Raw genomic sequence first — 27,110 nt, 5'->3', positions numbered from 1 at the left:
GGTTATGAAGCACTGGCACAGCTTGCCCAGAGAGGCAGTGGTGCCCCGTCCCTGCAGACACCCAAGGTCAGGATGGAGAGGGCTCTGAGCACTGATGGAGCTGTGGGTGTCCCTGCTCATTGCAGGGAGTGGGATCAGATGACATGTAAGTGTCCCGTCCAATTCAATTCTATGATTCTTGTTGATGAGGTAGGGGTGGAAAGGCTTCAGCTGCTAAATGCGAATGTGTGGGATTAAAAACAAAACAAAACAAAACAAAAACATTTGTAAATTAAGAAAGGCAAAAGACACTTCCACAGGGTGATCAAAAAGCAGAAGGAATGAAACTCACTGAGCTTCAGATCCCCGCTCCACTGTGGGGAGATACCAGAGCTGCTCGCAGACAGGCCAGGAGAAATATTTCAGTGCTGATAACGACATGTTTTTCTCCAGCTTCCTTCTCTGAGCAATTCTGGCTGGATCTTTATAAATATCACTTTGAGGAGGCAGAAAAGTGGCATGAAATAATTCACCCCCCCCCCCCCATTTGATGCCTGCTGAAGTATCAATCAAGTGAGGAAAAGACTTCTGAGAGGAACTGTCAGACATCCCTAAAAGGGGGAACATCTAGCTTCACCTGCAAGACTGAGGTTGGAAGGAACTTCTCTTTCACCCCTTCACTGGTTTAGCAGTCAGCTTCTGCTTATGTAAAAATATTTTTTTCTGTGTCTCTCTGAGCTGTCAGTACAGGGTGACTGGTGGGGGGACGGCTCCATCTGAAATCTCTGTGAGAGCCGTAGCAACAGCTACGTGCTGAGAACCTCCCACATAACCAGAATTTAGCAGCATGGTCCCTCCACAGTTCAAATCAAGAGAAATTCACCCTGAGAGAAGAGTTTGGTATTCCTGAAGTTTGCCTGGCAATCCACAGGTGCTTACACTTCTCCAGCGACTGCAGAAGAACCCACTGTTTCCACACTCCTGTGTTGGTACCAAAATTTCTGACAGTCATTACAGGCCAAAGCAAATCAAATCTGCAGTTAAAAGACTTAGAATTCCCAGGATCTTTCTTTCTGTGGCCATATAGGAAAATGAGTGGTCCCAGTCTTGGATGTAAGGAAAAATTCTTTTACAGTGAGGGTGGTGAGGCACTGGCACAGGTTGCCCAGAGATGTGGGGGATGCCCAGTCCCTGGAGACTTTCAAGGCCAGGCTGGACGGGGCTCTGAGCACCTGATGGAGCTGTGGGTGTCCCTGTTCACTGCACTGGAGTTGGATGACTTTTAAAAGGTCCCTTCCAACTCTAAGGCCTCTACGATCCTATGATTCTACGTCTGCCAAAATTCTCAAAGATTATTCATAGCCATTGATACACCATTCTTTGGAAGGCGGGCATGAATTTTCAAGGTGAAGCCCAATAGTAGTAAAATAATACGATTTTAATTTCAATTGTAATCATTTTGAGGCTTTGGAGTGATATTTTCAATTACAATCACAGCTCTTATCCCTTGACAATTTCCAAGAAAGAAAAGAGATGAGTAATTGAAATGTTGCATCTTCATTCAAAGACTCCACCACTTACCAAACAAAACTGGAATGAATGGTGCCAAGAAAGTCAGCAGAGGATGACTGCATGAATACTCCTTGAGATACAGCACTTGTATCAAGGACGTGTACCGTCAATAATGACAATAGCAGCATTTGTCTTTGCAATTTAACTGCATTCAGGGCCTGCTACTTAAATGCTTACTTAAATAGTAATAACACAAATAGGGCCACACAGATACTGGTCCTTGTAGTTAGGTGATACTAGCTTCGGAGTTCAAAGGCTGCGTAATAATGAATAGTATTACCAAGTATTGTGTTGAAAAGCAAATACTCCTATACATGAAAACACACTGTTCCCACAAAGCATGAACTTGTCTTTCTATTTCTTATGTACTATATCATTGTGATATGAAGAAAAACACTTGTAGGATAGCACTTCACACTAAGTTACTAGGGAACAGGACAGGTTTGGGTTGGTTTGATATTTCTTTCTTTTTTCAGATAACTGAGGACATTTAGATTTAAGATTGGCAGCACAAAACCAGATGACAGGGGAATACTTGAAGTATCCACGCACTTCTTGGCAGACCAGTAAAATTAAAATCAATAGCAACTGAGGAATTGTGCAGGGAATTTCATTCCATTTGAGAACAACATACTTTAAAGGTGAATTCCACATTCATCAAGAATGGCAAAGAACTTGCCAGGCCCAGCAACAGCTCTGAACATCCATTTCATTCTGCTATCTTAAAGTACATTTACTGAAACCCACATCTGCCTGTCCACTCAACTACCAAAGGTTTCTTATTATCTTCTCTGATCCTCAGTAGGTGAAAGGCAAACTCCCCTCCATTCTTTCTTTATAGGGCAACAACATGCTCACTGAGAACAAAGCCACGCTGCACTCCAAGATCTCTGCACAGCCCCAGCCGTGCCTCAGCATTGCCTGACCTACTGAGGAGTCCCAGGAGATGAAAGTGAGAAGACCACACACCTTTCAGCTTGAAAAAGCGGCATTTCTCACCACAACTTTTCCTTCCCTCTAGGTAGAATTCATCCCATCCCTCATCATAACAGGAAACCCAGAAAGGCTGAGGCTGAGTTAGCTGAACACTACAGAGGGGATAATCCTGTTACCTCTGCAGTGACGTCTCCAAAGCAGCAGCTCCTGGGAACTTACAGAGGCGTTTTAACTTTCCGCAGAGCTTTGCTCTTCACCTTTATCTAGTTAGTGCTTCTGAAGTGCTTTGAGAACCTGGGGCAAAAAATACAATACGAGGCTTAGACTAATTCCACGTTGGCCTATTGTGTCTGGCCTCTTAATGAGCGTAATTGATAGAATTCCGCTAGCATAAATGCATTCCAACCACCTCTGCCCCCCAAAAAGGAATCAATTGAGGGAAAATGGTCCATGACAGGAAAGAACAAGAGATCGATTAAATATTTAAAGTGTTACTGTAAATGAACAAGGCTCACAAGCCAGGCCAGTAATGAGCTTCCCTCTAAGCCACTGGGAACCTACATTAATGCTGCACTTGACTCCTTTAGGTCTCTCCCAAGTGCCAGCAAAACTCTCACAAGTTGCCAAGCAGACACATAGAGCAAAGTGGTGGTTGTTCTTGTGCACGTGTGTGCGTGTGCAAGACGGAAAGGAAGAGATTTAACTGCTTCTCTACTTCCAGTGCAGTGAAATAGGAAAGGACAAGAAATAGAAAGAAGTCTCCTTTAGATTTTGGACTGACTTCCAGCAACAAGATAATCAAGTTCCCACAGAAGATTCCAATTCTGTTAAAGAAATCTCACAAAACATAGAATGAATGAATTATATAGGTTTGCCTCCTTAGCATTCAGAAAGGAGAGATGTTGGAATTAACATTCTACTTCTGATTTTTTTTCAAAGAAATTCTTCATGTTACATGTGTTAGCTACGTCCTGCATTCATTATAGCCCATCTAAAGAGCAAAAGCCACAGCAAATATAAAATCCCTACTATATTACAAGTGACTAACATAATTGCTATGGCAGAACACAAGCAGACATAACACCTACATCTGACAGATTGGCACGAGACATCACTTTAAGCAATACTAGCATCCATGGGGGTTCCCCTAGAAGGGACAGAGTTAATAGCCCTTCTGAATTTTCTGAAAAATCTTAAGTGACCATCTCCATGGTGACTTTCAATTCTAAAAATACAGAAGCGTTTGATTTTGTGTTTGATGAGAAAATATTAATGATGAAAGCCAAGATGCTAATTAGCAAAAGGACTCTGGCTAAAGGAAAGATGGCAGAAAAGCATCCTAAATTGGAGCAAAATTGTAGTGGGGGAAGATTAGAACTAGAGTTCTTCAAGGAACATCCTTAGGACTAACCCTGTTTCACATTCTCATTCATTACTTCGATGCAGAACAGTAGAAATGAGTTGATGAAACACGTTTACGTCAACAAAGGCGAGAGCTACCATAGCATCACACTGTTTGCATGGACTTTCCAGGTCATCCCACTGTCCCACAACAGCAGCAGACACATTTCCAGTTTTTTTGATGCACATTTGCCCAATCTTTTCCAGCCTCTGATCATCTTTATTGCTCTGCTCTACATCCCTGCCAGCTGATCTACGTTTTTGTTGATGGGCATCACCCAGAACCATGTATGGCAAACCAGCTACGGCTTTGTGAGAGCTGAATAAAGCAGGATTATTGAATACAGCCTGCAGGCTAATCTTGTAAATATACATCCCAGGATGTATTTGCACATTTTTTTCCAAACAGGTCATTGGTGGGTCCCATTTACCACACTCATCCTAAATCTGTTCCTACAAAATAGCATCTTAGCCTTCTGTTTTCTGCTCCAGATTCATATAGCTAACTATGCTTGCCTAAACCAGTGCCCTGTGTAATTCCATTCAGTGCATCTTTGTGTTTTGACACAGAATAAATGTCAAAACTATTGTTCTCTGACTACAGCTTTCAAGCGAATTTCATACAGATTTTATAGTCATTTCATGTAGATCTTGTTGCCTTGACTTGCTTACAAGAATGTCATGAGGGACAGTGTCAAAAGCTTTCTTGCACAAAGACATATGACACTGACTGCTTCTCTTCTGTCCATAAGGCTTTTTGTTCTGTCACAGAAGGAAATCAGATCAGTCTGATGTCATTTGTTCTTGACAACTCCATGTTCACTGTTACTCAGCTCCTTGTTAACTCTGGCATTCTTGTAAAGGTTGTGATGATTTGATCCAATATATTTCTAGGAACTAACATGGACTGTCTGATCTCTATGGAGCCAGGTTCTCCTTTCCCATTTGGTATGAAAACAGGCACCAAATCTGCCTTATTCTAGTCCCCAGTACCTCACCTTTTCCCTGCAAGTTCCAGCCCTTTGTAAGTGCTAAGTGATCTGAGATCAACACAAAGAGAATTGGAATATTGCAGAAAAAAAATAAAAACAACTGATGGTGAAAAATGGAGCACTTGGAAATGGATTAAAATGGAAGATTTCAAATGTAAACATGAAAAGAATGAAGGCTGACAGCTTTCTTCTGAAAAAAAACTGTACTATTTAGCAACAAAGAATTACCATCCCAACTTACCCTTGTCCTCTAAAGTATTTTTGCATACTGTCCAAGGCCAACAAGAAACCAGCAGATGTGGATAGAGTTTGTGAGAGAATTTGAATCATAGATGAGGCTAAGTGACCATGAAGAAACGTAGGATGTAGGTATAAGAATATATAAATTCCTTAACTCTCAGATAAATGAGGAAACAGCCTCCCAGTGGAACTAGCAGAGAGAAAAAACTCACAGTGTTAAATGGGACTCGATTCATTTACGGATTTCATCCATACAATGAAATGGATGTCCAGAATAGCGAGGGATTGGATTAGATGACCTAGGGAACACTTTCCAGATTCAGATTTCTGTTCTTTTTAAACTGTGTGCATGAAAAACGCTGTGCTCATTTCTGAAAGTAAAACGAGTTTTTCTGTAGCTTTCACATGCATACAGGACTCTCTTTTTTTACCCATCTGCAGCAGTACAGAGAGCTATTTAACGTGTTAATGCTGCTAAGCTATGTCACCTACGGCATTTTTCTGCTTCTGTTCAAAAAGAAAACTGCAATATGTGCAGCTGGGGGTGGAAGAAGATAACCTAGTGATGGCAGGTACTTGATTTAGCTCTGCATCAATGAAACATCCAGATTTATAAGAGCAGATGTGATGGAAAACGTCTTAATGAAACTACATTTCTAAGAGTGCATTGGTCCACTCACCTGTAATTACTTCAGGGTCGCTCTGCTGTATTCCTTGTGATACCAGCCAGTTTTATGTGGCAGTCTCAGACTTTCTTATTTAGCCACTAGTGAAAGGGTATCAGCAAGCTGATATGCATACAGAGCATACACCAGCTCTTCAACATACCAACAATTCCTTGAACATACACCCTATGAAGCACCACAGTATCAATGCATGAGCTCTGAGAATGCAGATGTTTCAGAATTTACATTGTAAAGAAAAAAAAAAAGGCATTTTTCATTTACAAGGAAGGATTGATGTTTACAGTGCTGGATAGGATATATCCTCACAAACAAAGAATTAAGGGCCAAGTCTTGAATTCGGACTTAGATCTCACCCATTCAAAGCTGTCACTGGAATTAGTGTGCCAAATAATGAATTTAATGGTTTTCAGGCAAACTTCCATTGGCTTCAATTAGAAAATTCTGGATAAGACTCATGTTTGGCACAGAGACCATTTTATACAGCAAAAGCTTGTCAAGATCTAAGCGAGGACTTTGGTATTGGCCCTATTAACTGGGTTGAATTTTCAAAATCTACTCATGCTTCTGGTTTCATCTCATTCACGCTCCTGTACTGAAGTTAATGTGATCGCTTTCTTCCAGACTCAAAGCGCAGATAGAAGTGGGTCACATTCAGCTGGTTTTTGATTATTTGCCTGTGTGGTTTTAGTCGATAGCAAATATCATCGGGTCATTTGAGTAGAGTTAGTGTACCCTATCAGTAACGTGGATCAAATGAGATAACAAATTCTTCCCTTTTGGTAAACTATTCCCTTGTGTGTACACAAAGAAAGATTGTTTCTGTTCACTACGGTATCTTAGCAAAGAAAAGCACTACTTATAGCTTCAAGATCCATGAAAACCAGTGAAGTATCATATGAAACAAAATTGCTCAAAAAAAATACAAGTGTCTAAAACAAGCTGAGGTGCTAACATCAGCTGAACAAACGAGGTGATGCTGCTGCAATGGACAGTCCATCACTCCTGGCCATGCACTCCTGCCCTTTCCCTTAGGCTGCTGCTTCTGCTTCCCTCACCTTGCAGTCAGTATGGCAGGGGAATTCTACCAGTGGAAAACTAACCCACAACACACTACAACATTTTCTGCCAGTTTAGGTCTTTCAAGTGGCTCAACACAACCTCACATGAGGGCTGGTGAAAAAGAAGGGGGGGAAACGCACCACAGAAGGGAGCAGAAGTCAGAATCACCTCTTCCTATAGCAGGCAGCTCTGCAGTTTGCTGCAACATGCAACTGCACCTGAAGCTTCTGTTCCTCCTCCTCCTCCTCCTTTCTGCACTGCAACACAGACGTAAGGCCTTTGATGTCAGCTGAGTTATTTTGGTGCGAACGAGGCATGAAGGGAAAACAAGCCGTGGTGTCCTACATAGCAGTCTGCTGGCAGAGTTAGAGATAGTACTGACGAGTCCTGACTCAGAGCCCTGACGTCTCACATTCACAGAAAATTCTTCTCCAAAGTTTACATCACACGACAGCTTTTTGGCCTTATTATTTCGATACCTGGCAATCAGAATTCACAGCTGCTGCAGCTCCTGTCTTTATCGGGAGTACAAATATAGCAGAAGACAATATCCAAGATACTACCTGTGCCCAGAAATTCACTGTTGCTTTATAAGAGAAATTATTCATTTGTTCTTATTGTATTTTAATGGAAGGAAGTCGCTAACAGTGGAGTATTTTACTTTGTTCTCACTGCAAGTTATTTTAAGTTGATAATACCCTAGCTTCTCAACCAACCATTAATGGTTTGTGGTAGCAAAGTAAACCTAAATCCTGCCTTTTTCTGGCCCCAGCCACATCGCACCAGGATTCAGGGCAAATATTCCTTCCCCAGCCTGCCCAAGCTTCCATATGTCACATAAATTTTACCCCATCCCAAACCGTCAGCCACAGTGAGGCCTTGGAAACTCTGCTGAGGAGGGGCACCAGGCTCCGGGCCCTCAGATCATGGAAGCTCCCAATCTTCACTAGAAGCCTCAAAGCCCAGATACCCCAGAACAGGCAGAAAGATAACAAGCCAAATCCCTCAGTGGCTGGGATTTGCTAGTGGGAACTTGAGCACAGGGCTCCCAGGAACCTGGCCTAATTGAGAGTTCTCCAGCCTGTTCTGGTCAACCAGGTGGGTCCTCAGAGCCTGTCCCAGTGTGCCTGAGAAGTGCTGGGCCAATCCAAGCAGCGCAACCTTACAGCACCTGCAGCACGACCCTTGCCTCCTAACACCTATGGGAAAGGAAGGATTGGCAGCTGGGGCACCCTATCTCCCTTCCTAACCTGATGACCTCATCTGCTTCGGACGCCTTATCACCTTATCCCTGGAAGTGTTTAAGGAAAAGGTAGATGAAGTACTTAGGAATGTGGTTTAGTGGGCAGCATTGGTGGTAGGTGAACAGTTGGACCAGATGAACTTAGAGGTCTTTCCCAACCTGAATGATTCTATGATCTCCACACTTGTCTACTGCCTGGCTCTCTTTGACCACAGCAAAAGATACTGACCCAGCAATGGGCTGGGAGGACTTTTGGTCAGACCTGATACATCTGGTCATGTGTTTTTACAGTCTGTACTTTTTTCAGCCTTCCAGAACAACAGATTGGGTGAATGGAAATTGGACACTTGATGGTAGAAAGCCTTTTGCAATTCCCTGCCCACAGAACAGACCTGATTCTGATCTGATTCCTCCTTGGTTTAGATGTGCATATATGAACAGCTTTATCACAGGCTTGCGAAGGTGTGAAAAGCCAGGGACCAAGAAAATGCATTAAATATCTAGTAAAACCCATTTGTGATCATTCTCCACACCTACTCAGACATCTTATTGATCGGATAAGAAAATTTATTACAGGGAGCGGTGTTGGGAGAAAGATGTAGATATATTTTATCTAGATGTGTGATTTTGTGCACATTCCAATGCAAACTATGCAGTAGCCTCACATCTGGTGAAGTTCCCCAGAAATCAACTCTCACACATATTTTGCTGTGAGCAGAGGTGCTCCAGTGCCTTGGTCAGCACAGTTTGGTAATGAAGGGTCAGCACTCTGATTGCTTCATGTGTGCTTGGTACACAAAGGCCTAGGGGCAAGGAAGACAACACAGTTCTCTGAGAGCATGAGGATGGGTGCACGTTTTCCCTATTCAAAAAGGAAAAGAGCTCCCACCGTTGCCCATGGTCTCCACCAGCCCTCCCAAGTGAAGCAGAAAGGCGCCCATATAGCACTGAAATGGCTCACACCCCCAAATGCAGCCTTCCAAGCCTGCCAGCAAACACGAGGTAAGGGACACCGAGAGCGGCAGTCATGCCGTTATTTGCAGCAACACCTCGGTGCTCCACCTGAGCCAAGTGCCGCACATTGCTTTGGGGCTGTATTATTCAACGCGGCTCTCCCATCTGCTCGGCTCTGCAGACTTGTGACTTTTACACCGGAGGTGCTGAGCCGGGAGCCGGCAGCACAGCCAGCACAGAAGGTGAAAGAGCAAGCGGGTGACATTCCACCTAGGATACTTTGCTGTGAATTCACTTTTTTTTCTTTTCAGGAGTTAAGAAACATTTGCAGCGCGCCTCAGTGACATTTCTGGGAATAATCCCCGCTGAGCCCCATCCCCACCACTGCTCAGAAAGTCACCACCTTGCCTTATGTTTGGAAATCTGTTTCTAAGCAGCTTTACTTCACTTCAGATAAGTCTTACATTAACTGAGCTCCAACATCCCCGGAAGCAAATTTACTAACACATTCTAGGTCGCTTCCCCAGACCATGTTTTCCTCCCCAGCCCTAACCAGTTGCTCTATGTAACAACATGTTGCAGAGCAGCAAAACAGCCTTGGCCTCTTTTTGTTTCCAATCAGAACGACTCTCACAATTTCCCATTTAGCTCGTGTCTGCCAAAAATGCAGCACGTACTCCAGTGCTGGATAGAATAATACATGACCCAATTTACTAATACGATATTACAAATTAGAATTATAAATGTGGATCATAGCTGATGTCACTTCATGTTGTTCAGATATCATCAAAACAATGCATCTTCCGTGAAATAATTCAATATCCTCAAGTAGCATGAAAGGGACTATTTGCTTACAGCATGCACCTCTCCTTTATTTTAATATAACATTAAATATGCACAGTTAAGCACTCAAAAGTCAGGAAATGAGAAATGCAAGGCTCATAGAGCTTTAACTCTGCCTCCTCGAGGATATTAATTATGTTGTCATCTTTTATCAGATCACTGCATACTGTTTCTTAAATATTGTTTTTCTGCAACCTTTTGTACGTTTATACATTCCAGAACAGCCCAAGACCACGCTGTGAAAGACCACAGCAATTTAGAATGATGAGAGGACAGATTGAGGGATTCGATTTTAAATTCTGCTTTTGACTTCCTTGGCTTCCCAGAGTTAAAACGTACACCTCAAAATGCTAAAACACAGCTTCATTTTGCTGTTGTTCATCTGGAGATAGAAGTAGCACGCCCCATGCTGCAATCTGTTACTGCCTGGTCTAAAAAAATCAGGTGGTGCTGGAGCTCAAGGAGCGTTTGGACACTGCTCTCAGACATAGGGTTTGAGTTGCCATGCATGGGGACTGGGGCTGGACCCAAAACTTGTGGGTTCCTTCCAACTCACGATAGTCTATGACTCTATGAAGAGTCATTTTCAGGTTTCCCTCAAAACACCAGCATTCAGTTATCTCAGAACCAGCTGTGACTTCACCTGCTCTTCCACTGTTACAGTGGTAGGACAAGACAGCAAAGAGAGTTCTCTTAAGTTACTGGACTCTTAACTCTCATCCTGGCGATATGTCAGTGACTGCTCTGCAGCTTCTTTTTGGCTGCTGTGCTGTTTGGCTCCCAGCTTGAGGCAAAATAACTTCTTTCTTCCTCTGGTCTGACCTTTTTCTTCTAGGAAAACTAATGTGACTGAAGACAGGCCTCCAAGCATACTCACACTGCATCTAAATTGTCCCATGGTAACACCCTCGGAAACATCTACAAGACAACATTCCCCAACCATGCAAACTAAGACAATTTTGTTTTCCTTTAAGAGTGCAGTAGGATCTTCCTCAACTGGTATTCTGGGGACAAGGGGTCTCAGACCCAAGAGCATTCCTCAGAGAATTCACCAGGACCATGCTGTTGTCTGGAGCCCACCTTCAGCATCCAGGCTATCCTAGAGTGGCAAATTGGGTTGGTTATGGAATACTCCAAGAAACCCTCAGTCATTCCTGGCTGCTCATGAAGGAGATCACAGATTATGGGTCTGGTAAATTGCACAGCGTGGATGCTCGTAACTTTGAAAGCTGCCTCCAGAAAAGATGAAAGTGCACAGATTCTTCAGTTGGCCTTTGCTTGTAGCTGGCAGGACGCTGATCTTTGGGGCTGACTTATCAGCTAAGAGACCACCAACCAACCCAGTTAGACTCATCACCTAACAGCAAGGAGTCCTTTCCAGGCAGGATTGGGTGTCTCTCCCTGATAGAGATACCCTCTGATAAACAGAGTGTCCCACAAACTACTAACTTGATCCATCTTCTCCCATGCCCTGTGGAGGCACTATAAAACTGAACATGCAAACCCAGTGAAAAAGCCTTCCCATTCCCTAACTATTACTTAGCAGAGTAGATCAGCCTGAATAGCAAGTCCATTGGAGACCACCCTACTTGTCATCCTACAGATGACATTCTACGAATGACACCCAAATACAGTGTTGTTGGTGACACGCGCCCAGCAGAATCACTTGCAGCAAGAAGCTAGGCTGGAAGCACCCATGGTGTTGCAGTTGAGCAAGATAACAGTGCTATTTTCTCCTATGGCAAGGGTGCCTGCTTTCGGAGGAGCTTGTGGCAACAGGTCATACACTGCATGAATACTTGTTTGTGCTTGTGTATATGTCTGTAGGATGGGCAGGGCAGAGGATCCAGCCTTTGACTCTGTGCTGTGAAAGCAGAGGTGCCCCTGGCTAACACCATCGCACAGACAGTTCCTAGGAGTTCTTGAAAAAAGCACTGCAGATCTTCCCCTAAAGCCACCGCTGGCTGCTGCTCAGACTAATAAGGGCCAGCCCTATTAGTAGGAACAGATTTTCACTTTTTAGAACAAAGATGATGATGAATCTGAATCCACAGACAAGGCAACCTTTAGAGAACAGCAATTATAAGTAAGCACTTTCCTGTTTGCTAAGAGCACATACTCATAATGAACCTCACTCTACGAGATTAATAAGCCAGAGGCATGTGTCTGTCAGACTCAATACTAAGTAACAGCAAAAGCACTTAGCTTGTCAAGAAATAAAGGTACTGCATGAAAGCTTTTCAGTTTAGAAATATTGTATATATATAGTAACAAGTGTTAGCAAGCAACAAGCATAGCACAAAGGCGAGGAAGATGAAGGGAGAGGAAGATGTGCTGGCGACCAAAAAATAAGAAACGTAAAGCACAATCAAAAGAATGGAGAAGGAATAGAGTAGAACAGATCTGAGTCCTTATATCACACTTTCCCCATAGCTAATCCTTCAAGAGCAAAGGGAGCTAGGTACATCAGGAGGAAATTCTTTCAAATTAGAAAAAGGAAGAGAAGTGAACAAGAACTTCCTATTTTGATGGGTTTTTTTCCTCATTTATTTAATCCCTTCCATGTCCTCAGCAGCCTCACAGAAGAAAAGCAGAGCTCGCCAGCCCAGAGCTCAGCACCTTGCCCCTACGGTGGCTAACAGCTGAACCTCTGACACACACAGAAAAAACAAAAGGATCCACAATGTGTCTGCCCACCTGAGCTCTCCTGGATACCTTATGTTCTTGTTCCCGAAACACTGGTGTTATTGTCAGAGTTATGGGGCTATTTCTGAAGCTAAGGATTCCCTTACCACAAATTGGCCTGATCCTGGAGGCCTTGCTTTCTTTTTTTTTCCTTTCAGTATAACTCTTTTTAGAAGGAAGATAATGAAGACAAGCACTGCTAACTCTCTTGTGTCATTAAAAGAGGGATAAAACCTGCTTCTTTAATTCCTCGTGCGTCAGTGCTGCTTCAGGTCACCAGAGAAAGAAGCCAACCCCCATCTGACATGAGCACCACACCATGCCCAGCCACAAGACTGGAACCGTAACACTGGAAGGAGCCATAAATAAAAGCCACCCAACATGCCTCTGCAACCCTCCAAAATGCACAACCCCCAGTGTACCACGTGCCACCCATTGAAACGGATCCTTCACGTGGCCAAAACAGACCAAGATAAATAATGAGATGTTCCACAATGATGTGTTTGGCAGTAAGGAGCACCGGCTGCAGGCTAAAGGAACCACTGGCGGATCAGCACATCAAGGAAAACTCCATAGGTGTGAGATGGATGGAGTGCTTCTCGGCCTTTAGCCAGGAGACAGAAGGGTGATCCATCTACAGGCTGGGTAAGGGAAGAGCAATAGAGGCTCAGTAGCCCCGTGGGAAGGCAGTAAACAGGAGGGTCAGAGTGTTATAGGTAATTCTTCGCGGTGCTGCTAAATCCCTCCGAACAGGAGCACGGTACTACTTTCATCTGAAGCAAGTGCTCCAGATTAACTATTATCCACTATCACCCAATTACCATTTGAGAAGCTAATTGGTGCTGCACACATGGTTTAAATGAAATGACTTTGAAAAAGAAAACCCTCCATTAACAGAGCAGTAAAACAAACCAGATAAAGAATTGTAACCCTGACTTCTTTGCAGTGTTTGGGGAGTTCAGCATGCATTAGGTGCAATGGCTCCATAAAAAGAACTAGACTACAGTACAGGTGCTTTTAGGATGAGGTCAGAATTTCATTCTGTGATGGTACAAGTTTTCACTGTGTAGTACTGGGAACATCTTGTCTTTATCCTCTGACTGAGTTTCCATACAGGAAAGAACTGTATACTTTACACTTGATGGGTACAGAAAGGGCTCTCTACAGGGAGGTCATGTAACTTAGTCTTGGAAAATTAAATATTGATACTTAACTTCTATCTCCGTTTTGTTCCCTTGTGACTTCTCAAGGCGTGATCCCATTCCCACTGATATCCACATGAGCTGAGCTGCTCCCTATAGAGCACCTCTACAGGGCTGGCAAAATTAATTAATTTATTTTCTTCCCCCCTCCTCTGGCATTCTCCTCATTGGATATTTAAGGAATACACCACATGGAGAAAGCAGCAGCTCCCCACCCTCGTGCTGAACTTTGAGGCGTCATTAAGAATGACGCCCGAACGCCTCCGCCGCGTGAGCCCTGAACCTCGACAAAGAGCTGCGACTTACATCTGGCAAATTATACAGGAGGAAGGCTGTTTGCACGGTTGTAGGAATAGCTGTCAGCACCTGGCAGCCAGGTGAAGTCAAAAGTGGTTAGATGCTCCACATATGACTTCCCTACAAAGGCAGCTGCGTGGCTGATGCAGATTTTTGGCTCCTGAAGGGGTGGGCTGTGTGCCATCGCACATAAGGTGACCTGTCCTACGGTTGACTTTAAGTAAGCGTAGATATGTGCATAAGATCAACTGCATTACAGCAAGCTTTCAGGGAGTTTCGCATCACCATGACAACCCTGTTTTTATATGCAAGATGATGATATATATAGCACCAAGGGTACGCGCGGCTCTTGTCAGGATAATGAGGAGTGATGGGTCTCTGCCCCGAGGAGCTCACAAACAGAACCGGGCACAACAGGGCAGAGCACGAGCACAAAGGACGGCTACGAGGGCATGCACAAGGGTGCAAAACAGACCACAAGTATTTTCTGCAACGACCTAAAATCTCAGCCAGACGAAACCGCAGTACGCAGATGTGATTTCTTATCTCTCACCAGGAAAGAAAAAAAAAAAAAAAAAAAAAGCAGAAAAAATCCCCTCTCTCTTCCTCCAAATAATGCTGATCAATGACATTCGCCTCCCCCAGGCCCCACGCAAGCAGCTGAGTCCTGCAGCATGTCCTGAAGCTTGCCCATTCCCAACAGCAAGGTCCGGCTGGAGGTTTTTGAAGCAAGAGGGCTGCGTTGCCTGCAGCTCTCTTCCAAGGGATGCACAGACATGGAGCTGCCCTCTGCCTGCCTACACAGCACTGATCCAGGAGGTTATCTCCCAGGCAGGGAAAACCCCGGGCTATTCCAGTAATTTATACCCGAGCTCAGCTGAACGAAGTGGATCCGAAATTGTCACCGTCTGTTGAACAAACTGTGTTGAACTGTTGAACAAAGGGATATTTTCGCATCTGGCAATACACAACAGAGGCCCCATACAAGCATCTGTGCAAAGCTGGGATTTGTAATTGGGTTTCATAGCAAGCATTTCTCCTGCTATTTCACTGCTCCAAGTACATCTATTACCCAGTCGAACATCAGCCAAAACACTACACTTGCTAATACAACGTGGAAAGGTAATTCAATAATATATCTTTTTTTTTTTTTTGCTGCAAAGGATTGTTAAAAGAAACCCCCTTCTGAGGGGAAATCACACTCCTTGTGCTCACTCATTCCTACATTTCACAAAAAGCACCGGAGAGTGCACAGTGGCTCGGAGGCCAGATGTTATGACACAGCTCGCATCCATCCTATTAACCTCTCTGAGGCCCTAATGACAGTTTTCCATGTGTGCATTACATGCTGGGAATGGTTCTCGGCCTGAGTTGGTCTGTACAGCCAACAAGTGCCCAGTGTGGACAAGGGAGATCCTGTGCCCACAAGCAGTACACACGAGAACAGAACCTGGCTGTATTTATGCACTAATTTACATTGGGCTTACTTTACGCTTCCCACACACCAACAGATTCTGGATATTGGAAATAATACTATCTTCATTCCTCCAGATGATGATGTCTTTTCTGGTGCTATTTATTCCACTCGTTGAAATATTACCCCACTAGGGGGAAAAGAATGGGAGCAAAGCTATGTGAAAATGCAGCTATTGCTTTTACCTGTACTCAGGGATCTGTTCTGCTTTCCATTTCCACATACACATCTCCGTATCCAGGCAGCTTTCCTCCCCATCTGCCGTCAGGAGCAGTGCTTCAGAGAATGACTGCAGTTTAAGATGGCTGCACCCATCGAAAGGAAAATACACACCATGTCCTACCCTTCTCGTTGGACTTTGTGCCCTTTTTCTTTCATCTGAAAGCTAAGTCCTTCATTCTCAAAGGATGCAGTTGCCTTGGATTTGTGAGCAGATGCAGAGCTATGCGCTCCAGCTCCACCAGAACTCCTTTTTTTTGGATGAAGAAACTACAAAGGGAACTCAGAGCCTTGTGTTACTTACAGGGTAACTGATCTTGGGGATGTTTGTGTCCCTGCTTACGTTCTGTAAGAGAAAAAGAGAAAGCTCTTATTCCCCTCTGACGTCCCCGACAAGAAACACAGAGACATCTGCCAAACCTCCCACATCTCTACTTGCAGTTGCTGTAAAACCTGGGGCTGCAAAGAGCTCTATAAAGTTCACAGCCAGGTCTGCCCAGCCCTTACACCCGAACACATGCACCGCACTAAACTTAATATATTTTACTGCACTGCAGGTGCAGGTTGAAGAGGCAGTGATTCAAAACGCACATCTGACTCTGCAACATGGAAACAGCTCCTGAGAGACGGAGAACGTCTTCAGAACAGCTTCTTGATTCATTAGGAACAACACCAAGGTTGACACAACCCCCACATTTCATCCCACCCATAGATTCATTACCAGCAGAAAAGAGATGCGGGCTCTGTGGAGCTGGATTCCTGCCCCCACCTTCCTTCCCCACAAAGCCTCTTGCTGGATTTTATCTCTAACTTCAGCAACAGCTTGAATTACCGTGTAACTTGACAAGGTGATTTATCATTGCTTGTTGCATTTTTCTCTGAACATCCCAACTAGATGATATTATGATAAAAAGGGGAAAGAATAAGATGCAGTCGTCGTACTCGACAAAAGCTCATTATTAGGGCACTGCAACAAAAGAAAAAGATGATTTGGGGCAGATAATGACATCCAGGGCTGAAGATGTACAAAAAAAAAAAGAGAGAGAGAAAAAAAGAGAGAAATGCAGGCAAATGGATAACGTATTATACAAACTGGGACCTGTAAGACATCCTTCCATCCATGGGCAAGCTCAGCTTTACCTATGTCAGCTCCGACAGATGTTTGCAAATGATCGTCCGCAGCAATAGCAAACGCACCGCGCTAAGGAACCGTTTGCAGAAGCATCCCCAGAATTATGAAAAGCCACACACTGTGCCCTAACTGCTGATTAAACTAAATTTAAGGAGGAAGGAACAGCTTGCCATATTGCAAAGGAATAAAAAACCCCTTGGTGAAAAAGAAAGAGCTGACTACGTGCATTCGGGGGCTTGGGAAGGGGGACGAGGAAAGAACGTATTTGCTTTCTATCCAGAACTGTCTCTGCATTGCAATGTTATTCTCCTCCGAGCTTGCTTTGAGACAGCATATGCTCATTACATCAGCTTGCAGCAATACTTAGGAGATAATAATACTGAATAACTGGGTCTTATATACAATATTATTTCCCTGTCTTACACATCCCTCTAGAAGAACTTCAAAATACCGGGCATAAATACAAGAATTCTGGAAATGGATTTAGTTGGAATCATAGGAGTTGGAGGGAAAGGGGGACTTGATTCTAGATCCCCATGGGTTGACTTATTTATTTTAGGCATCAGTGCAAAAGCAAGTTTCAGCTTCATCCATTAGATCAGACATGGAATACAATGGCCTTCCCATTATGACCCTGAGAGATAACTTGTGCCTATCCATTATGAAAGGCTGGGAGATTATAGAGCTACGTGTGAAGAAGCTGTTTAAAACCTGTACAGAAGAAGAGTGGATACACAGTCTTCTTTTAGTGCTTAGTGCATAGATCAGTAGGGAGAGAAAAATAGCACTGCTCTGAGCCAGCGGTGAGCTGGATCGAAAGAAAACTAGCCCACAGCCCCACAACATAACCACAAGGCATGATGCACATGAATCATAGAATCACAGAATTATTAAGGTTGGAAAAGACCACTGAGATCATCAAATCCAACTGTCAACCCATCACCACCATGCCCATGAGCAGCAGCACCTCCTGCAGGCAAAGGTTGGCTTACCCTGATGTACCGCAGTGCAGGTGACAAATATGAGGGAGGACAAATCTGACAGATCATCTTTACTTCAAGAATATAGACCACAGATAGACTACAGTCTTCAGAATGAGTAGGACATGACCAGGCATCAATTAAAACAGAAGTATCATTGAGTTTTGCCCTGAGTCCTTGATATCTAGTAGCTCTCCCACCCATTTTAGGTTGAATAGCTTGCTTTCTGCATCAACACATTCTTGTAGCATTTGACCAGACTTACATTCCCGTACATGATTAGTGATAACCCTTCCTCCACCTTCCTTCCCCACCATCACTAATCACAGTTGGAGATAATTCAAAGTTTTCCTTTTGGCTGGCCTATTTCTGTACCTGTAGGCAGCTATTTGACAACATAGATGTTTGTTTTCCATCCCTTGCTGCAGGAATTGAGCCACCAACATTTCCTGCAGTCAGTTGTCAGCAGGTCTTCAGGCAGTTCTGCTGCAGAGAAAACAATTTTCTGCAATTTGAGTCAGCAAAACGCTGCAGCACAGTGAATGCTGTGTCCCGGTCACTACAAAAAGACATGTTAAGACTCTGTAGTCGGTACTCAGGAGCACAGAAATGTAGACATTTCAGTAGATGTTTCTGGCCCTACATCTTGCAAATACTTCTAGTGCAGTGTTGGGTTAATACAGAATATGTGTGTGTATGTATATTTCCTCCTCCATTTTATTTATCTGACCCTACGTGATCATATTTTGGAGCATTTCTATAAGGGGCAAAGATCTGGTCTATGCATTAGAGATGAACTGTCATGGCCTCATTTATGAATAAACAACCAAATACCCCAAAAGGAAAGGCCATATCCAAATGTCAGCTTGGTCCCTGGCTCTCAGACCACATCTGGGACAGCAGCAAGAACATCAATTAATCTGGCCAGAACTGTGTCAAAGACTCTGCTAAAAACCCCAGGCCAACATCTGAGCCCATGTTCTGGCTGTACTTAGTGTACTAATAGAGATGTCAGTTATTAGGCTCCAGCTAAAGCTGACCAAAATGCTGTGCATTTGTGAACGTCAGCTCTGCTGGGATGTGCTGCTGGGGCTGATTCACACATGGGCTCAGCTCACTGCAGCTGGAAGTCGCTGATCCTTCCCACCAGTTAGCTCGGCTCACTCAGGACTTCATGTCCATTTTATTGAAAGTGGATTGCCAGCATGTTCTGCATATGCTAATCATAATTAAAGCCTTTTTTTTTTTTTTTGCCAATTAAACCCTTTGTCTAATATGCCAGAATCTGGTCAAAATTCAGTATACTGCAGTGCGATACGTCTGCAATTGGTTGGTACAATCCTTGTGCAAGTATAGCTCTCATGAGATCGACTTCTTTCCCTTGCATTACATTCAGGGGAGTGTCAGGTTGGATATTAGGAAACATTTCTTCTCAGAAAGAGCGGTGCTACAGTGGCACAGGCTGCCAGGGAGGTGGTGGGGTCACTGTCCCTGGAGGTGTTCAGGAACTGTGGGGATGAGGCTCTGAGGGACATGGTCAGTAGGCATGGTGGAGAGGGTCAATGGTTGGACTGGATGATCTTAGAGGTCTTTTCCAACCCTAGTGCTTCTGTGATTATATGACTAGTAAGTTGTTCAAGAGGTGAGACACAGACTGCACTCCATCCTGAGATGTCTTACTTCTGTCTTTCTCAGTTCTTATTCTCTCTAACAACAAAAGAGATGCTGGGTAGCTAAAAGAACCTTACTCCTTTCACATGGAAAGTATCACATAGCTGACTGCAGGATGCTCGGCACTCTAAGGCTCACGTCCTCAGGCCTTTTTCCACTGTTGAACTGCAGGTGACTTGAGTTCTTATCCCTGTTAATAGAAACGGAATCAAAATGTCTTAATTACAGAATGTGCCTGAATTAAAATACCAAAGTCATGAACAAAACCAGTTTCGGAAAAGCCAGAGGGAAATGTGTCCTTTAATCAGCTGTTTTATTAATAATGCAATAAACTCTCTCAAAGTCCTCTCAGGGCTCATGACTCTTTGATAGAAGATTTTGCTGCAGGGGTGTGAAAGGATCTTGTGCTCAGCGAGCCAAATTAGGCTTTGGGCACTAGATGGACTCTAACAGGAAAACAGTAAAACCAGGCTTTGTGTCACCTTCAGGTTGGAGATATTTAAGCCAAACATAAATGAATAATTGCAAAGAAAAAAAAAAAAAAGTGAAATAAAATCATAAAATAAACACATCATGGGAGCTAGACTTTGTTTTGCTTTCAGATCAGCACACTTTCAGGGGCACTCACGAAGTACTTCTAATTTACCCTAATTAGAGTGAGGTTAGGATGCAGCCATTTCTAAGTCTATTTAGTCAGGATCATTTAGGAATGGAAATGGAAAAAAATATGAAGCGAGCACTTGTCTAAAAGCTTACTATACATACACCTGCTTACCAAAAGGTTTTCTATAGCAACCATCAACACAGGGTTTTAGAGCAACAGCATCACTGTAGGTAACTGCGAGAATTCATTATGTTTTCTCCGGAAAATGAATTTTGTCAGAAAATGAAAACTTCAATGTGAAATCTGCTTTTTATTCAACTATTTCAGCTTTCCTAAGAAATCATTAAATTCAACTGCATTTTAGGATTCTTTTGGCCTCTTGTGAACATGAGAATAAAGTTCACCTTTGCCTATCTCTTTTTCCACACCTTTTTTCTCCTTTACCATCAAAAATAATGCCCAGGAAATAGAAGACGACAATGAAACACCGATAAAAGCATCAAAGAACTACATCTTGTTACATTACAGGGCAAAATAGGGGGAAAAAAAGAAGGTAAAGGCATGATGAAATGTAGAAAATGACTGTGCAACATTTTAATGGAAAAAAATAGCAACAAGATTTCATTGCTGGAAAAATATACATTTAGAATTCCAACCTTCTCAGAACTTCTCCCTCCTTTGTCTTCCCCAAATAGCTCAACTAAGAGCTCATGGTCCAAAAAACTTATATTCAAGAACATACTGAATATACAGGAAAAATATACGTAAGTACTGAACATTTCTGACCATCTCTGATTATTTCTGATCATCCTCAGGTTTCTGGCTGAGATTGGTCTCTTCCTATTGTTAAGCTGATGAATTTACTTCGCTTCAGAAATTTAATGTCCTTGAAGCATAGCGTGATGTCTCAATAGTGGGTGTTCTGGTTTTTCAAGGAAAGCATGGTGCGAGCCATCTCCAAGGAAGCAAGGGTTGAGACAGAGTTTCCCGAACCACACCAGGAAATTGATTAAAATTAAAACTCGTTCAGAGAAGGTCAAGCTCTGTCATGAACAGCACAGAACCTCTTGGAACCAAGGTGGAATTCAGTCTGCAGCCCTTGTTTTCAGCACAAGTTGAATTTTCTGAATTCCATCCTTGCCACAGACAGCGTGTTAAACAGTATGCAGTCTCTCAGACTGTGCATTTCTTAGAGGGAGATAAACTAATGGCTCTTTTCAGTTTTCAGAACATTTTCTTCTGCAGAGAGCAGAGATGCTGCCTAAGGTGAGGAAGGTAAACTAGTTTGCTTCAGGCATGAAAATATATGTGGGGAAAGTTCTCAACTGGCTTCTCCCTGGGAAATGGTGAGAAGTCAAAAAGTCACATTGAACTGTTCAGAAAGCAAATTCTGTCACCACCCTGTATCCTACAGCCCTCTTTCTGCCCATGTTCCAGATGCAAACATGCACAGTGACTACGGGAATCGTGGTGTAGGTCATCCCACCTGTGCCTGCTGCAGGCTTTTGTTCAGCTTTTTGTCCTTCAGTGATCCTTTCTCAATCACTTCTACGAACATTTCTACTGACTGCTTCTCAGTACCATCGCTGCTACCGTGTCTAAATCTGATCTCCATAGTTTCACTGTTTCTTGCTCAAGTATTTTCTATTTTAGGCATATAAATGGGCAATATAAGGACCTCAAATTAATTCTGATGGAATTCTTTTTTTTCCCCCCACAAAATGGAAGAGTCCTTCTATTTCAAGATAGAAATGAACTTCCTAATAATCATATCCTTTGCTGCACTTCCTTCAAAAATGATGTAATACAGATGACCACACAGTCTGAACATCTTCCATGAACTAATTTGGGCACAACACCAAGCACAGTATGTTTGCTCACTCTGCGTTTTCTTTAGGATCTTTCATTTCATCCACCTACCATTCCTGTGTTTCCTTGGTTTCCTATAAATAAACAGCACAGAGATTATGGGCACTAATATTTATACCTCCAATATTTTTGTTTATAAATTTCTTGGGGCGTTAAATGCTTGAAGATATTTAAAGAACTGAAAAATTGATGTCTAATCTTCCTTGAATATTTCAGTCCCTAAAGGCAAAAAACGCTATGAAAATACACTCACTTGCACAGCTTTTTGCCCTATAAATAGTTCCTTAAAGGAGACAAATCAAAGACATTAAAAGTCAAAAAGAAATTTATAAAATTGTTCTATACCTTGGAGATAGTTGGCTTTTTACAGCCTACCCTAAAAAGTCTAGAACAAGTGAAGAGACCACCTCAAAAAACCTTACTTTTTGCTAGGTGCTATTGGAGAACCTCTTTCTTTTTCTGCAAGGCTGCATGATGTCTGACACTTCCCACAGCTTCCTGGAGGTTTTCAAGCAAAGTGCAGATGTGGCACATAAGGCCATGGTTTAGTGAGCACGGTAGTGATGAGTCGATGGTTGGACCTTAGCAGCCTTTCCAACCTTAATGCTTCTGTGATTCTGTGATTCCTGGGAACAGCATCTTGAGGTGGCTAAACAGGAACTTAGGTACAAAGAAGAAACCACAATTTACCAATAAATGCAAATCACAGAACATGATCTAATACTGATTTTCTAAAGGTAACTCTTTTCAAATGTTTCTGTGAGGATTTAAGAGCACTGAAGAGGTGGCTTTCAATTTTAAAGAAAGGGCTCGGTGACCTTGGACAAGTGGAAACAGTTTTCTGCTAATACTCAAACATAGCTTCCAAGTGAGAGGATTAGCAAGGGCTTGAGCTCCTCTGTGTGAATGAGGAGAGACAAGGAACATTAGCAACCAGAACAATTATGCCCTTGTAGGAAGGCTCCTTAGCTTTAAACTAGATAGTTTTCCTATTAGAAGCAGGCTGAATGTGTGGGCATGAAGCTCAGCTCAGCAATTTTTCCTGTTCAGAATCATTCTGAAAGTCATTTGGGTCTCAACATGCTCCACTAGTTTTTCTGGGGCTCCAGTAAAGACATATTTACCAGCTTGAGCCTCACCACCCCCAAGCCCTGACTGAAGGTATTTTCTTGAGTTTTATCAGCAGTTTTACCATAAACTATCTTTCGTGTGACCTTCGGGAGAAGAGGCAATGAAAAAAATTCACTGAATACCTCTACTAATGGATCTCTTTCTTATCCCGTGTTCCCACCATCTGTTTCGTGAAAATACTTCTCATCTTATTCATGAATCATAAGTGGCTTTGGAGACAGGACAGTCTTGCTGTTAGACATCAGCGTAACACTTTCCTTAAGTGGCTTTGGGGCTTGTAGTGGCTACTAAAATACAAGCATATAAATAATGCAGAAAGCAAGCTCCCAAAACAGCATCTGGGTCCTTGCCCAGTTCTGAGCAAACCACGGCACGTGTGGTGAAGTGAGATTCAGGCTGCTTCAAGCTCCAGCTTCAACTGTACAACACCTAAAATGCAGGTGCCTGGCACCAGTTCAGTGTACTGCAATTAAGCACTCTACAGATAATGCAGAGACCTATGCTACCATCTATACTAGCACATAAAATATGCCAGGTACCGTTTTCTGGCCCTGAGGCCTCATTGACGCTGCGTTCATACTTCCCAGACATACTGGTGGTATCCTGACTGCCAACTGCCAACTTGTCTGCCCATGCTATGTAACCATCCTCAATCACTGTTAGCAGAGTTTCAGTTGGACTAAAATAGGCCAGCTGCACCAGGAACCCTTACAACATGGATGGTTGGACTAGGTGATCTTGTAGGTCTTTTCCAACCTAGCTAATTCTATGATTCTATAACAACTTAGTGGTGTGAAGTTGGACCTTCCAATGCAAGCGCCCATGTCATAGCTCTACTTGCCCCTTCAACAAAATAGCACCAACTTATCCCCAGGTGCTTCTACAGAATTATATTCTGTATAGAATTACTATATTGGAAACTCCATGCACATAGTTGGGTCTGTCCACCTGGTTTAAAGTTTAAGCATTTGAATGAGATCTTCACATTACCAATGTCCAACCCAGAATCAGAATATGAAGTGCTCTTCTGAGGAGAAATGTCTTACTTAGGGTTGGGTTCTGGCAGAAGAAAGAAGAAAGATCTACTTTGTCGTTTCTGCTCCATGTAAGAGGCTTAAGCATTTCACATGAGAAACCAGATGGAGAAAAAATAAACAACAAACAGGAACCCAAAATATCAGGTGAAATATATTCCAGGAGGATTCATCTGAAATGTAGGCATGTAGTTTTAGCTAGCTCTTGAGATTCAGGAGAGAGAAAGTCAGGAATATTTGTCATTGAGGTATACTGAGCACAGATCTCTCCTAAGATGAGTTGAGTTTTCCTTGGAGGTCCGGACTCTTTCCATTGATAATAAAGAACCTACATGCCAAGTATAGGTTAATGCTGTTAATTTTGCTAAAGCAAAATAAGGGTAATCTCCCTCTGAGTGCTTAAGTAATCAAGCTGACATGCTTCTGGCCCCAAACATATGTTCCATCTGAGTTTACAGATCCTGGAGGAGATGCTGCTGGAAAGAATTCCTTCTCAGTATTTAGCATGTATTAGGCACCGCAGATAAGCAGTCTGACTCTCACTGGGCGCCTTGGGTCTGCATACAGACGTGTCAGTTTTGTGATGATTCCATTTGAAGGAATTAATTTACTATTAAGGGGTGGATACTGCTGCAAGTATTCCTTTCCCACAGACATATCACTCATGGAAGATGAGAAGACTGAGACTGCTATTACGCCGCATGCTCAAAGATGCACTCACTGTCCCCTTAATTAGGAACTAAATACACTGAAAACTCATCCCATGGTCTGAAATTTCAATGCTCTTATATGGAATCTGTGTTCCTTTACTTTCTATTGCTAAAGGCAACTAGCGTGTCACTGTATATGCATCCTCACTATCCATGACTTCTTCAGCCACTGGGATATTAGCAAAATATTGACTTAAAGAAATCTTCATCCTTTTTTAGGGCTTGAGAGATCTTAGAACCACGTGGAAGGTTTGTGGGAGAAGTGAGAAACAAGTTAAGGTCTGCTGGTGACATCCAAACCTTTCATAACAGGCTGTAGGCTGGGTATGCTTTTGGGCTTCTGTAAGCAGAAATATGCTGGGCAGTGCTGTTCTAGATCACAGGAACAGAATCGAATGGATTCCTCTTTTATTTAGTAAAAAAAAGCAAGCACCACCTATGGAGACCTCCATTGTACAGCGGGGGGATATCTTACGTTGTACAGAACTGTCAGATACCACATATACCCCAAATCCTCCTGATTATAAGTGCTTAATATCAAATCACAGAATCACAGAACCATAGATTCACAGAACTGTAGAATCATAGAATGGCTTGGGTTGGAAGGGACCTTAAAGATCATCTAGTTCCAACGTCCTTGCCGTCAGCAGGGTTGCTAACCACTAAATCAGTAGAACATGTTCTGCAGTTTTAGTAAATCTATCAGTTTTCCTCTTAATGAATGGGATTAAGGAGTCAGGCAAATTAGCTCTCCACTAATTTAGCACTCTGACTACAGCTGACCCATTCATTTGCAGCTAGTCATGAAAACCATACACCCAAAAGGCAGACCCAAGGCCAGAATACTCCATGAACTTGGGAATACTCTGAAGTGTTTGAAGACAGATCAGCTGAGGCCCAGGCAGCATTTGACTTGAGCAGAAGTCACTGAGCACTACATGATGCAAAGAAGCCTGTCCCAATCCCCTTGCTCCACCTTACCAGCCACCGTGAAATTGCTGCCATGTTAGAAAGATTGCATTTGCACAGCTAAAATTGCCAGCGTTACGGTCTCCGTCCAAGTCAGGTGAAGAGTAAATTAAAACCCCTACCTCTCCGCTCCTATTGCAGGCACATTTGGTATTTGTTTTTAATCCTGGCCGATTTTCAGTTCTCAAAAACCTGATGCAGAGAGTTACTTGATATTCCGAAGGCGTTATTTTAAGATGAAACAATGTAAATTCTGCTTCGGATGGCAGATGGCTGGCAGTTCACTGTTTGGCAAACCAACTGGTATGGTATGTTAGAAAGTCGGAGCAGCAGGTAGTACAGCTCAATTTGAAACGACCACAGATGCTCGGAGAGGCGCGGGGGAAGGGCGCAAGCTGGTCAGGAAATTAAGAACAGTAGTCAGAGCTCGGAGGGGAAAAAATAATAAAAAAAAAAAAAAATTGAAAATGTTGGTAATTAGCTGAAAGTTTTCTTCTTCCAATCAGCACTTTTTGGATGCGAGTTGTCAGAGATTGCAGTTCACACAAATACACTGCTCTGTGCTCAGCGTGAGCTGGTTGTTGAGCTGTACCCAGACAACCTGGAAGCTTTAGCACTGCTCGCAGCCCACGTGAAAGGTGTGAGTGTATCAAAGCCCTGCATTGCCCTTTGCAGGGGGATGAGTATCGTCCACACCATTCCAGTGAGCAACTACGGGATGGGTGCTTGCAGCCTTGTTGCACATTGATGGAGCACCTATCTCCTGCTAGCTCCCATAGACATTAACACTCGCTCCATTACAGAGTAGCAGAATCCAGACTGTCTTTTGGGAACTGTCTCTAGCATGTGGCAGCTCCCAAAATGTGTTTGGGAAGTGTCTGAAAAGTTCATCAGGGCTAAAATGGTGCCAGGACTGCAGGAGTGAGAGCAGTAGCACTGTAGTGCCCATCTCTGTGCCCTGGCATTTTTTATCAGCACAGACATTGGCATGGGCTGCATCCCAATATGCTGCTCCAGCCAGCCTCAAATGCATCTCCATCTCCATCTCCACCTCCATCTCCACCTCCATCTCCTTCTATCTCCATCTCCGCTTCCACCTCCATCTCCATCTCTGCCTCCACCTCTGCCTCCACCTCCACCTCATCTCTACCTCCATCTCCATCTACCTCCATCTCCATCTATCTCCATCTCCACCTCATCTCTACCTCCATCTCCATCTACCTCCATC

The 27,110-nt window shown here is 43.2% G+C and overlaps 1 protein-coding gene across 3 annotated transcripts in view; it reads right to left on the bottom strand.

Moving 5' to 3' along the window:
* The window catches only part of MSRA (methionine sulfoxide reductase A), a 258,772-nt gene that overhangs the window by 18,477 nt on the left and 213,185 nt on the right, over positions 1 to 27,110 (bottom strand). Inside the window, exon 6 of one of the 3 annotated variants that reach the window (XR_002436532.1) lies at positions 2,664 to 2,781. The exons of the other annotated variants lie outside the window; for them this stretch is intronic. The gene's annotated coding sequence lies outside the window, so the exon portion shown is untranslated. The remainder of the gene's footprint in view (positions 1 to 2,663; positions 2,782 to 27,110) is intronic. 3 annotated transcript variants of the gene reach the window in all.

This window comes from Numida meleagris, chromosome 3 (assembly GCF_002078875.1).
Source record: "Numida meleagris isolate 19003 breed g44 Domestic line chromosome 3, NumMel1.0, whole genome shotgun sequence".
In the NCBI taxonomy this organism is placed as follows: Eukaryota; Metazoa; Chordata; class Aves; order Galliformes; family Numididae; genus Numida; species Numida meleagris.
Note: the sequence above shows the minus strand (reverse complement) of the source record. Positions and strands in the feature narration are given on the sequence as shown.